We start from the raw sequence: 13,002 nt of genomic DNA, 5'->3' as shown, positions 1-13,002 counted from the left end.
ATTCAGTAAAATTTATTTAGTTTCTTTAGATTATTCAAAACCTTATCAAAACAATTTTTAAGGTCGGCAATCATTTCATCGCCAAGAAAAGATTTACATCAATATAACAAAAATTGTGTGCTTTTCCTTTGACCATTTAATGACTGTCAATAAACGTATGTTCTTGGCAGCTTACCTACGAACTCTTCGAAGCCATTTAGCGTCTGGGAAACAAAATAAAAGAGGATCCGCAATGTCGGTCATCAGCGTTTGGTCATCGCACCCGTTGATTTGCGTTGCAATTTGAAATCTCTTAAAATACGTCGTCCTGCGCCAACCGGAACGTCACATCCTTGTAACTCTATTACTCGGTCATGCTAGACAAGAAAGGAATATATCGAAATGACACATTTCAAGATAAATATTTTTTGCAATCGTGTGAGAGTGCAGCTTTAAACGTTGTTAAAAATTACTGATTTGGCAATTCTTGTCTATTCAGTAATATTTTTTTAGTTTGTTTTGATAATTCAAACCGTTTGAAAGCACCATCAATATCCGTAATCATAAAACTGCCCGAGTTTGGACATCATCCCCGTTGATTTGCGTTCCCATTTGAATTCTCGTTAACTACGTCGTCCTGCGCCAACTGGAACATCACATCCTCGTCACTGTATTACTCGGTCATGCTAGAAAAGAAAGGAGTATATCGAAATGGCACATTTCAAGATAATTTATTTTTGCAATCGTGTGAGAGTGCAGCTTTAAACGTTGTAAAAATTACAGATTTGGCATTTCTTTTCTATTCAGTAACATTTGTTTTTTAGTTTCTTTAGATAATTCAAACCTTTTGAAAGCTTCATCATCATTAAACGGCCCGAGTTCGTATGTCGTCCCCGTTGATTTGTGTTCAATTTCAAATCTCGTAAACTACGACATCCTGCGCCAAACGGAACGTCATATCCTCATCACTGTAGTAGTGGTTCATGTTATACAAGAAATGTTTATATCGAAAGGTTCCACAAATGGCACATAATCAAGAAAAGAAAAATTCCTTCGTTCACTGTGTGAGAGTGCAGCTTTAAAGACTGTACAACAATTATATATTTGGCGTTTCTTTAGGTTCTTGGCAGCTTACCTACGAACTCATCGAAGCCATTCAGCGTCTGGGAAACAAAATAAAAGAGGATCCGCAATGTCCGTCATCAGCGTTTGGTCATCGCACCCATTGATTTGCGTTCCCAATTGAATTCTCGTTAACTACGTCGTCCTGCGCCAATTGGAACATCACATCCTCGTCACTGTATTAGTCGGTTATGCTAGACAAGAAAGGAGTATATCGAAATGACACATTTCAAGATAAATATATTATGCAATAGTGTGAGAGTGCAGCATTTAACGTTGTAAAATATTACAGATTTGGCATTTCTTGTCTATTCAGTAACATTCTTTTAGTTTTTTTAGATAGTTCAAACCTTTTGAAAGCACCATCAATGTCCGTCATCATTAAACGGCATGACTTTGGACGTCGTCCGCGTTGATTTGCGTTCCCATTTGAATTCTGGTTAACTACGTCGTCCTGCGCCAACTGGAACATCACATCCTCTTCACTGTATTAGTCGGTTATGCTAGACAAGAAAGGAGTATATCGAAATGACACATTTCAAGATAAATAATTTTTGCAATCGTGTGAGAGTGCAGCTTTAAAGGATGTAAAAAATACATATTTGGCATTTCTTGTCTATTCAGTAACATTTTTTTTTAGTTTCTTTAGATAGTTCAAACCTTTTGAAAGCACCATCAATGTCCGTGATCATTAAACGGCCCGTGTTTGTACGTCGTCCCCGTTGATTTGTGTTCAATTTCAAATCTCGTAAACTACGACATCCTGCGCCAAACGGAACGTCATATCCTCATCACTGTAGTAGTGGTTCATGTTATACAAGAAATGTTTATATCGAAAGGCACATATCAAGGAAAGAAAAATTCCTATGTTCACTGTGTGAGAGTGCAGCTTTAAAGATTGTACAACAATTATATATGTTGCGTTTCTTGTCTATTCAGTAACATATTTTTTAGTTTCTTTAGATAATTCAAATCGTTTGAAAGCACCATCGATGTCCGTCATCATTTAACGACCCAAGTTTTTAAGTCGTCCCCGTTGATTTGTGTTCAATTTAAATCTCGTAAACTACGACATCCTGCGCCAAACGGAATGTCATATCCTCATCTCTGTAGTAGTGGTTTTTCGTTAACAACGTGGTCCTACGCCAACCGGAACATCACATCCTCATCACTGTAGTAGTCCGTCATGCTAGACAACAAAGGAGTATAATCGAAATGGCACATTTCAAGATAAATATTTTTTGCAATGGTGTGAGAGTGCAGTTTTAAACGTTGTAAAATGTTACAGATTTGGCATTTCTTTTCTATTCAGTAACATTTGTTTTTTTAGTTTCTTTAGATAATTCAAACCTATTGAAAGCTCCATCATCATAAAACGGCCCGAGTTTGTACGTCGTCCCCGTTGATTTGTGTTCAATTTCAAATCTCGTAAACTACAACTTCCTGCAACGGAACGTCATATCCTCATCACTGTAGTAGTGATTCATGTTATACAAGAAATGTTTATATCGAAAGGTTCCACAAATGGCACATAATCAGGAAAGAAATATTCCTTCGTTAACTGTGTGAGAGTGCAGCTTTAAAGATTGTACAACAATTATATATTTGGCGTTTCTTGTCTATTCAGTAACATTTATTTAGTTTCTTTAGATTATTCTCGACCTTTTTAAAAGAATAATTTTAGTCAGCAATCATTTAATCGCCAAGAAAAAGATTTACATCAATATAAAATGTGTGCTTTGCTTTGACCATCTAAATACTGTCAATAAACGTAGGTTCTTGGCAGCTTACCTACGAACTCATCGAAGCCATTAAGCGTCTGGGAAAGAAAATAAAAGAGGATCCGCAATGTCCGTCATCAGCGTTTGGTCATCGAACCCATTGATTTGCGTTCCCATTTGAATTCTTGTTTACTACTTCGTCCTGCGCCAACTGGAACATCACATCCTCGTCACTGTAGTAGTCGGTTATGCTAGACAAGAAAGGAGTATATCGAAATGACACATTTCAAGATAAATATTTTTTGCAATCGTGTGAGAGTGCAGCTTTAAAGGATGTAACAAATACATATTTGGCATTTCTTGTCTATTCAGTAACATTCTTTTAGTTTCTTTAGATAGTTCAAACCTTTTGAAAGCACCATTAATGTCCGTCATCATTAAACTGCCCGAGTTTGTACGTCGTCCCTGTTGATTTGTGTTTAATTTCAAATCTCGTAAACTACGACATCCTGCGCCAAACGGAACGTCATATCCTCATCACTGTAGTAGTGGTTCATGTTATAGAAGAAAGGTTTCACAAATGGCACATACTCAAGAAAAGAAAAATTCCTTCGTTCACTGTGTGAGAGTGCAGCTTTAAAGACTGTACAACAATTATATATTTGGCGTTTCTTTAGGTTCTTGGCAGCTTACCTACGAACTCATCGAAGCCATTCAGCGTCTGGGAAACAAAATAAAAGAGGATCCGCAATGTCTGTCATCAGCGTTTGGTCATCGCACCCATTGATTTGCGTTCCAAATTGAATTCTCGTTAACTACTTCGTCCTGCGCCAACTGGAACATCACATCCTCGTCACTGTATTAGTCGGTTATGCTAGACAAGAAAGGAGTATATCGAAATGACACATTTCAAGATGAATAATTTTTGCAATCGTGTGAGAGTGCAGCTTTAAAGGATGTAAAAAATACATATTTGGCATTTCTTGTCTATTCAGTAACATTCTTTTAATTTTTTTAGATAGTTCAAACCTTTTGAAAGCACCATCAATGTCCGTCATCATTAAACTGCCCGAGTTTGTACGTCGTCCCCGTTGATTTGTGTTCAATTTCAAATCTCGTAATCTACGACATTCTGCGCCAAACGGAACGTCATATCCTCATCTCTGTAGTAGTGTTTTTTCGTTAACTACGTCGTCCTACGCCAACCGGAACATCACATCCTCGTCACTGTAGTAGTCGGTCATGCTAGACAACAAAGGAGCATAATCGAAATGACACATATTCAAAACCTTATCAAAACAATTTTTCTGTCGGCAATCATTTCATCGCCAAGGAAAGATTTACATCAATATAACAGAAATTGTGTGCTTTTCTTTTGATAATTTAATTACTGTCAATAAACATAGGTTCTTGGCAGCTTACCTACGAACTCATCGAAGCCACTCAGCGTCTGGGAAACAACATTAGCGACAATGTCCTTCATCAGCGTTTGGTCATCGCACCCGTTGATTTGCGTTGCTATTTGAAATCTCGTAAAATACGTCGTCCTGCGCCAACCGGAACATCACATCCTCGTCACTGTAGTAGTCGGTCATGCTAGACAACAAAGGAGTATAATCAAAAAGGCACATTTCAAGATCAATAATTTTTGCAATCATGTGAGCGTGCAGCTTTAAACGTTGTAAATTGTTACGGATTTGGCATTTCTTGTCTATTCAGTAACATTCTTTTAGTTTCTTTAGATAGTTCAAACCTTTTGAAAGCACCATCATCATAAAACGGCCCGAGTTTGTACGTCGTCCCCGTTGATTTGTGTTCAATTTCAAATCTCGTAAACTACGACATCCTGCGCCAAACGGAACGTCATATCCTCATCACTGTAGTAGTGGTTCATGTTATACAAGAAACGTTTATAACGAAAGCTTCGACAACAATCGTAACAACTCGGCCATCTCCGGCAAGCTTCGAGATAGACCTCGTAAATAGTAGTAAGGATATACGAAAGTGCGATGCGGCTGCCGGCGATTAACACCGTTTTCAATCCGCGTAAAGAAGGCCCATTGTAACAACAAGAAAATGGATTGTGTTAAATTAAATGTGCTTGTTTAAGAGAAAATATTTATTGTAACCTCAAAGAATGTTCGTTTTATGAATATTTAGATGTTTCCTTATAGTTGAAGCACTCTATTTCCTCTAGAAAAATCGTGAGCACACAGAAAATGTACTTGACAGTCATTGAAATGATCATACGGTTCATGGCATGCATGAATCATTACATCGGATTAAATGCATGCATGGACTAAATGTCAACATTTTCTCAACAGTTATAGGAATACCCTATGAAATGTAAGTTTTAAGTCATACTTTGCCGTGTTATTTTTCACACCATGCCTTGCCATTAAAACAGCATTACTATTCTGTAAAATCATTGATTGCCTTGTGCAGAGTTTTGTGGGTTGTGGTAGGATGGGTGTGAGCTTGGCACCCAGTCAGCTTTACCAGCTGAAATCTATGCATGCCTTTACTTCAGCATTGTTGGGTTTGGGCTGCAGATTTTTTTTGTGTAAACAGTTCTGTGGGGTTGGGGTGGGGCGGTGACTATCCACGCAGTAAGCTCAATTGTTAGAGTACCAGTACAACGTTCATGAGGATATGCACCAGACAATTGTAACCACGCCCCCCCCCCCCCGGTCTGGGGAATAGTGGGGACTTTGACTTTCAATACAGCCAACCCCGGCTAAAATCCCCACCCTGCGCGGACGATCCAATGGCAAAATCCCTGCCAAATGCCCCCACACCCAGGGACTATAGGTAAGGTCCATTCCCCTCTATATTTTAAGCGAAGATAAAACCACCGCATTCATCCAGCACTGCAGGGCCACCAGATAGGTAAAAACACGGCCCATTTCGCCGGGTTAACCCCAGTATTCCCCCGGACCTGGGGTGGGGGGGGGGGGGGTTACAATTGACTGGTGCACTACGTTGACAGAACTTGTCTTAAAATTGTATTTGTTCAAGGCAGATCATGCTTCACTTTACCTCCTAGGCTGTGGATAAACCCATTCATTAGAAGTTTCCTTACACATTATATTTGTCTTAATCTATAATTATTAGTCTCAATATCTTTGAGTAAATTGTCATTTTTTATTAAAAACAACAACACCAAAAGAGTAACTGATAAGATACTCAACTGATTTATTTTTTTCTAAATAAAAGCCTTAAACAAATATTTAGCCAGGTTACTAAGCTTTTCAGCAATGTATACCAGACTTTTTTCAATAATACTTAATCTATTTTGAATAATTAGCCTTTAGATCACTCTTCACCAAATGACTCTTTTATGTCCAACTCCATGCAAATGCAAACAAGAATAATTACAGTTTGGATCAACATGTCTCTTAATTTTATTTTTGATATTAGTCAAGTAATAACAGAGCCATCTGTATGCAATCCAATGAAAAATTAATGATAAATTAGGTTTTGCTCCCATTTTTACTTTCATTTCTGTGCCAAGCCCTTTTAAGTGCATTGAGTTTGGAGACTTCACAATATTTCTGGCGTTTAATCCACATATATGGCTTTAAGTTGCCATACAAATTTAAGTCTTCGTTATAAAAAATACTGTATGTCTCCACTTTAACCATAAACACACAATGAGAGGACTATTTAAAGCATTACCATGTGTCAGAATTATAGATCTTTCTTTGCATTTTATTTGTCTAAATGTATTACCAGTCTCTTTAGCAATATCCTTGTGCCTCTTTGAGTACTTGGCTTGACAGCTTGGTTTTAATTACATTGTTTTGAATGTTTTATTTGTACACAACAATGATGATGATGATGATGATGACACTATGCTATGCCAAAACCTCAACACATTTTCTTCAAACAAAAAAGGACAGTCATTCAGAATAACTTTTATTACATCATTTGAGAAAATAAACTCATACAATCAACGAAATAAACATGCATCTGTAAAATCACAAGTCATGTTACGTGTTCGTTAAATTTAACTTAATAAAGAAAATAAATTGTGGTTGCAGTAAGCAATGCGCATCACTTCTAATAAACATTCCAACAGACTGAAAAAATAAATCAACACAAATGGAAAAACTGTTTGCAAGTCAGCTAGTATCTTATTTTATGCCTTATCCGATTGCTATGGAAGCTTACAAGATCACTCTTAAGTCTGTTGCCTAAGTAGAAACAAGTATGGACATCCTTTTCCTGAGGTCAAGAGAAAGTATCTTGGAGGTCTTGAACTCACAACCTTGAATTTGAGGCTTATCCTCTAGACCACTTTCACCTTTTCACAAGAGCCCAGTTTACAATATGGCATTTGCAAGGATGTGCCCTATTAACGGAATTTCTGAAGACTTAAAAATTGAACTGAACAAAATAGTTTATTTGGTCTGCCGATGCCATCTGTTTCTGTTTTTGTAGTTATCTTCCCTCGGAAAACCACTTTAAGCGTAGATATATCCTTTACCATATTACCCTTTTAAGATATATGTTCGGATTTATTTAATAATCACGGACCAACAGATGTCTTTTATCTTCAACTTCACATCAGTATGTAAGTCATCAAATATTCGAGATGACAAGATGTTCCACTGAATGCTTTGTTTCCATCTTGCACTCATTTTTCAAGGTAGGCGTTGCAGTTGTGTTAGATGATTTCCATGCATTGCAGGTCAATCCTCATACAATGGCATTTTTGATTACATTCGGATTCCAGTGCCTGAAATAGAAAACAGAAAATACAACAATAATAGGAATTATATTTTCAGATCAATTATTTTAAAAGCCGGTACAACAACAGAAAAGTATTCACAAAACATTAAGTGCAACACCAATTTAAAGCTGCATCCTCACAGTTTTACTGTTCTGACACCTTTTTTATGTTTACCTTTAAACGAGCCAATTGGCAATTATTGTGCAAATGTATGGAAACCAGTGATATTAGACTGCTGACATAATATCAGATCACATTCTTTCATATACAAGTTTGAAAATTTGGTAAAAATTCCTCCAACTAGTCATATAAGGTCACACATAATTGAACAGATTTCAATTGTTTGGAAAATATTTTTTTGCTATTGCTTTAAGCCATATATGAATTATATGTGTAAATTTAATTTAATTACTCCTTTGGGCTTTTGAAGAATGACCAAGAAGAACTGTCAATCTGTGAGAGAGCAGCTTTTAGCTCTGGACTACTGGTAAATTAAAAAATATGAAATGAAATTGTTATCATGTTTTAATTTATCTACAAATTGTAGATAAATTGTAACAATGTTGATATTTTAATACTGTCAATCCTTGTTGGTTAATTGTACAAACATGCAGGTACTTTTGGGCTTAAACCAATAGGATACTTGACTGTTAAATTATTGTCCGAATTTCGAAAATAGCACAACCATTACCTCATCTGCCTTTTTTCATTAGAAGAAGCCGGGAATCAGAGTCAGCTGTACCCCTGGTACCATACTCTTCTCTGAAAATGACAATAAGATTAAAATTTAAATGTCTGCATTTCATTGGCACAGTAAAAATGTCAGCATTTTTCAATGTTTCTGCATCACTACCACTGGTGGATATCATAGAATTTAGTCTTGAAAGAAATGTGTGCTGGTTTATGCATTCAAACTCATTTTGTTAAACCAATGGAATGAAGATCTAATTTATTTAGAGAACTATATTAGTGAGCAGGCCGAGGCATTCAATTGTGCCATTACATTAAGTTGTTCGATACCAACACTCATGGACATTTAAACCATACATCCTTGGTTAAAAGAATGTAAACTTTAATTATAATAATTAAAATTAATGATATGAAATGTATGAGATAAATACACTGAGAAAGAAAGTCGAACCAATTATCGATCTAAGTAAAGTCAGATTCAGACTTATTTGTTATTAAAACAAAATCAAATAGAGTATTTGTTTTCTTATTTTTTGCCACTGATCACTGGAGCTTCAAAATTGTTATTTACTATATTAGAATCTGTCAAATGAAAGAAGACTTTACCCCACCCACTAAGAATTAATGACATTTCCAATTAGTTTCTCATTAGGGCTCTTTTAAAAACTATTTTTATATTCTATTAAAATACAATAAGTATAAAAAATAACACTTACACACAAATAAGTGGTAAAAGTTCGCTCCTCATTCTGTCTTTGGACTAACATATCTCTTGGTTGTTTGAACATCTTCTTGGTCGGCCATGATGGACTATTTTCTTACGACCCGTATTATATCCGAGGCCATATCTTGATACTAGCCGAGGAGTTCCGATTGCTTCGACAAATGGCACATAATCAAGAAAAAAAAATCCTTCGTTCACTGTGTGAGAGTGCAGCTTTAAAGAATGTACAACAATTATATATTTGGCGTTTCTTGTCTATTCAGTAACATTTATTTAGTTTCTTTACATTATTCAAACAAATTTTCAGTCGGCAATCATTTCATCGCCAAGGAAAAATATACATCAATATAACAGAAATTGTGTGCTTTTCCTTTGATCATTTAATTACTGTCAATAAACGTAGGTTCTTGGCAGCTTACCTACGAACTCATCGAAGCCACTCAACGTCTGGGAAACAACATTAGCGACAATCTCCGTCATCAGCGTTTGGTCATCGCACCCGTTGATTTGCGTTGCAATTTGAAATCTCTTAAAATACGTCGTCCTGCGCCAACCAGAACATCACATCCTCGTCACATTTCAAGATAATATTTTTTGCAATCGTGTGAGAGTGCAGCTTTAAACGTTGTAAAAAATTACAGATTTGGCATTTCTTGTCTATTCAGTAACATTTTTTTTAGTTTCTTTAGATGATTCAAACCTTTTGAAAGCACCATCAATATCCGTGATCATAAAACGGCCCGAGTATTAGTCGGTTATGCTAGACAAGAAAGGAGTATATCGAAATGACACATTTCAAGATAAATAATTTTTGCAATCGTGTGAGAGTGCAGCTTTAAAGGATGTAAAAAATACATATTTGTCATTTCTTGTCTATTCAGTAACATTTTTTTAGTTTCTTTAGATAGTTCAAACCTTTTGAAAGCACCATCAATGTCCGTCATCGTACACGTCGTCCCCGTTGATTTGTGTTCAATTTCAAATCTCGTAAACTACGACATCCTGCGCCAAAGGGAACGTCATATCCTCATCACTGTAGTAGTGGTTCATGTTATACAAGAATGTTTATATCGAAATGTTCCACAAATAGCACATATCAAGAAAAAAAAATTCCTTCGTTTACTGTTCGAGAATGCAGCTTTAAAGATTGTACAACAATTATATATTTGGCGTTTCTTGTCTATTCAGTAACATTTATTTAGTTTCTTTAGATTATTCTCGACCATTTTAAAACAATAATTTTAGTCAGTAATCATTTCATCGCCAAGAAAAAAGAAAATGACACATTTCAAGATAAATATTTTTTGCAATCGCGTGAGAGTGCAGCTTTAAAGGATGTAAAAAATACATATTTGGCATTTCTTGTCTATTCAGTAGCATTTTTTTTAGTTTCTTTAGATAATTCAAACCTTTTGAAAGCACAATCAATGTCCGTCATCATTAAACGGCCCGAGTTTGTACCTCGTCCCCGTTGATTTGTGTTCAATTTCAAATCTCGTAAACTACGACATCCTGCGCCAAACGGAACGTCATATCCTCATCACTGTAGTAGTGGTTCATGTTATACAAGAAATGTTTATATCGAAAGGTTCCACAAATGGCACATAATGAAGAAAAGAAAAATTCCTTCGTTCACTGTGTGAGAGTGCAGCTTTAAATACTGTACAACAATTATATATTTGGCGTTTCTTTAGGTTCTTGGCAGCTTACCTACGAACTCATCGAAGCCATTCAGCGTCTGGGAAACAAAATAAAAGAGGATCCGCAATGTCCGTCATCAGCGTTTGGTCATCGCACCCATTGATTTGCGTTCCCAATTGAATTCTCGTTAACTACGTCGTCCTGCGCCAATTGGAACATCACATCCTCGTCACTGTATTAGTCGGTTATGCTAGACAAGAAAGGAGTATATCGAAATGACACATTTCAAGATAAATATATTATGCAATAGTGTGAGAGTGCAGCATTTAACGTTGTAAAATATTACAGATTTGGCATTTCTTGTCTATTCAGTAACATTCTTTTAGTTTTTTAGATAGTTCAAACCTTTTGAAAGCACCATCAATGTCCGTCATCATTAAACGGCATGACTTTGGACGTCGTCCGCGTTGATTTGCGTTCCCATTTGAATTCTGGTTAACTACGTCGTCCTGCGCCAACTGGAACATCACATCCTCTTCACTGTATTAGTCGGTTATGCTAGACAAGAAAGGAGTATATCGAAATGACACATTTCAAGATAAATAATTTTTGCAATCGTGTGAGAGTGCAGCTTTAAAGGATGTAAAAAAATACATATTTGGCATTTCTTGTCTATTCAGTAACATTTTTTTTTAGTTTCTTTAGATAGTTCAAACCTTTTGAAAGCACCATCAATGTCCGTGATCATTAAACGGCCCGTGTTTGTACGTCGTCCCCGTTGATTTGTGTTCAATTTCAAATCTCGTAAACTACGACATCCTGCGCCAAACGGAACGTCATATCCTCATCACTGTAGTAGTGGTTCATGTTATACAAGAAATGTTTATATCGAAAGGCACATATCAAGGAAAGAAAAATTCCTATGTTCACTGTGTGAGAGTGCAGCTTTAAAGATTGTACAACAATTATATATGTTGCGTTTCTTGTCTATTCAGTAACATATTTTTTAGTTTCTTTAGATAATTCAAATCGTTTGAAAGCACCATCGATGTCCGTCATCATTTAACGACCCAAGTTTTTAAGTCGTCCCCGTTGATTTGTGTTCAATTTAAATCTCGTAAACTACGACATCCTGCGCCAAACGGAATGTCATATCCTCATCTCTGTAGTAGTGGTTTTTCGTTAACAACGTGGTCCTACGCCAACCGGAACATCACATCCTCATCACTGTAGTAGTCCGTCATGCTAGACAACAAAGGAGTATAATCGAAATGGCACATTTCAAGATAAATATTTTTTGCAATGGTGTGAGAGTGCAGTTTTAAAACGTTGTAAAATGTTACAGATTTGGCATTTCTTGTCTATTCAGTAACATTTGTTTTTTTAGTTTCTTTAGATAATTCAAACCTATTGAAAGCTCCATCATCATAAAACGGCCCGAGTTTGTACGTCGTCCCCGTTGATTTGTGTTCAATTTCAAATCTCGTAAACTACAACTTCCTGCAACGGAACGTCATATCCTCATCACTGTAGTAGTGATTCATGTTATACAAGAAATGTTTATATCGAAAGGTTCCACAAATGGCACATAATCAGGAAAGAAATATTCCTTCGTTAACTGTGTGAGAGTGCAGCTTTAAAGATTGTACAACAATTATATATTTGGCGTTTCTTGTCTATTCAGTAACATTTATTTAGTTTCTTTAGATTATTCTCGACCTTTTTAAAAGAATAATTTTAGTCAGCAATCATTTAATCGCCAAGAAAAAGATTTACATCAATATAAAATGTGTGCTTTGCTTTGACCATCTAAATACTGTCAATAAACGTAGGTTCTTGGCAGCTTACCTACGAACTCATCGTCTGGGAAAGAAAATAAAAGAGGATCCGCAATGTCCGTCATCAGCGTTTGGTCATCGAACCCATTGATTTGCGTTCCCATTTGAATTCTCGTTTACTACGTCGTCCTGCGCCAACTGGAACATCACATCCTCGTCACTGTAGTAGTCGGTTATGCTAGACAAGAAAGGAGTATATCGAAATGACACATTTCAAGATAAATAATTTTTGCAATCGTGTGAGAGTGCAGCTTTAAAGGATGTAACAAATACATATTTGGCATTTCTTGTCTATTCAGTAACATTCTTTTAGTTTCTTTAGATAGTTCAAACCTTTTGAAAGCACCATCAATGTCCGTCATCATTAAACTGCCCGAGTTTGTACGTCGTCCCTGTTGATTTGTGTTTAATTTCAAATCTCGTAAACTACGACATCCTACGCCAAACGGAAACGTCATATCCTCATCACTGTAGTAGTGGTTCATGTTATAGAAGAAAGGTTTCACAAATGGCACATACTCAAGAAAAGAAAAATTCCTTCGTTCACTGTGT

The 13,002-nt window shown here is 36.2% G+C and overlaps 1 long non-coding RNA gene across 1 annotated transcript; it reads right to left on the bottom strand.

Annotated features, from left to right (window-relative positions):
- Nucleotides 1–7,377: 7,377 nt before the first annotated feature.
- Nucleotides 7,378–9,072, bottom strand: LOC128222909 (uncharacterized). The gene is made up of 3 exons (XR_008259251.1): nucleotides 8,964–9,072; nucleotides 8,249–8,319; nucleotides 7,378–7,563 (listed from the first exon to the last, which is right to left on the bottom strand). It is a non-coding gene; the product is annotated as an uncharacterized LOC128222909 (long non-coding RNA).
- Between the last annotated feature and the right edge of the window lie 3,930 nt (nucleotides 9,073–13,002).

This window comes from Mya arenaria, chromosome 17 (genome assembly GCF_026914265.1).
Source record: "Mya arenaria isolate MELC-2E11 chromosome 17, ASM2691426v1".
In the NCBI taxonomy this organism is placed as follows: domain Eukaryota; kingdom Metazoa; phylum Mollusca; class Bivalvia; order Myida; family Myidae; genus Mya; species Mya arenaria.
Note: the sequence above shows the minus strand (reverse complement) of the source record. Positions and strands in the feature narration are given on the sequence as shown.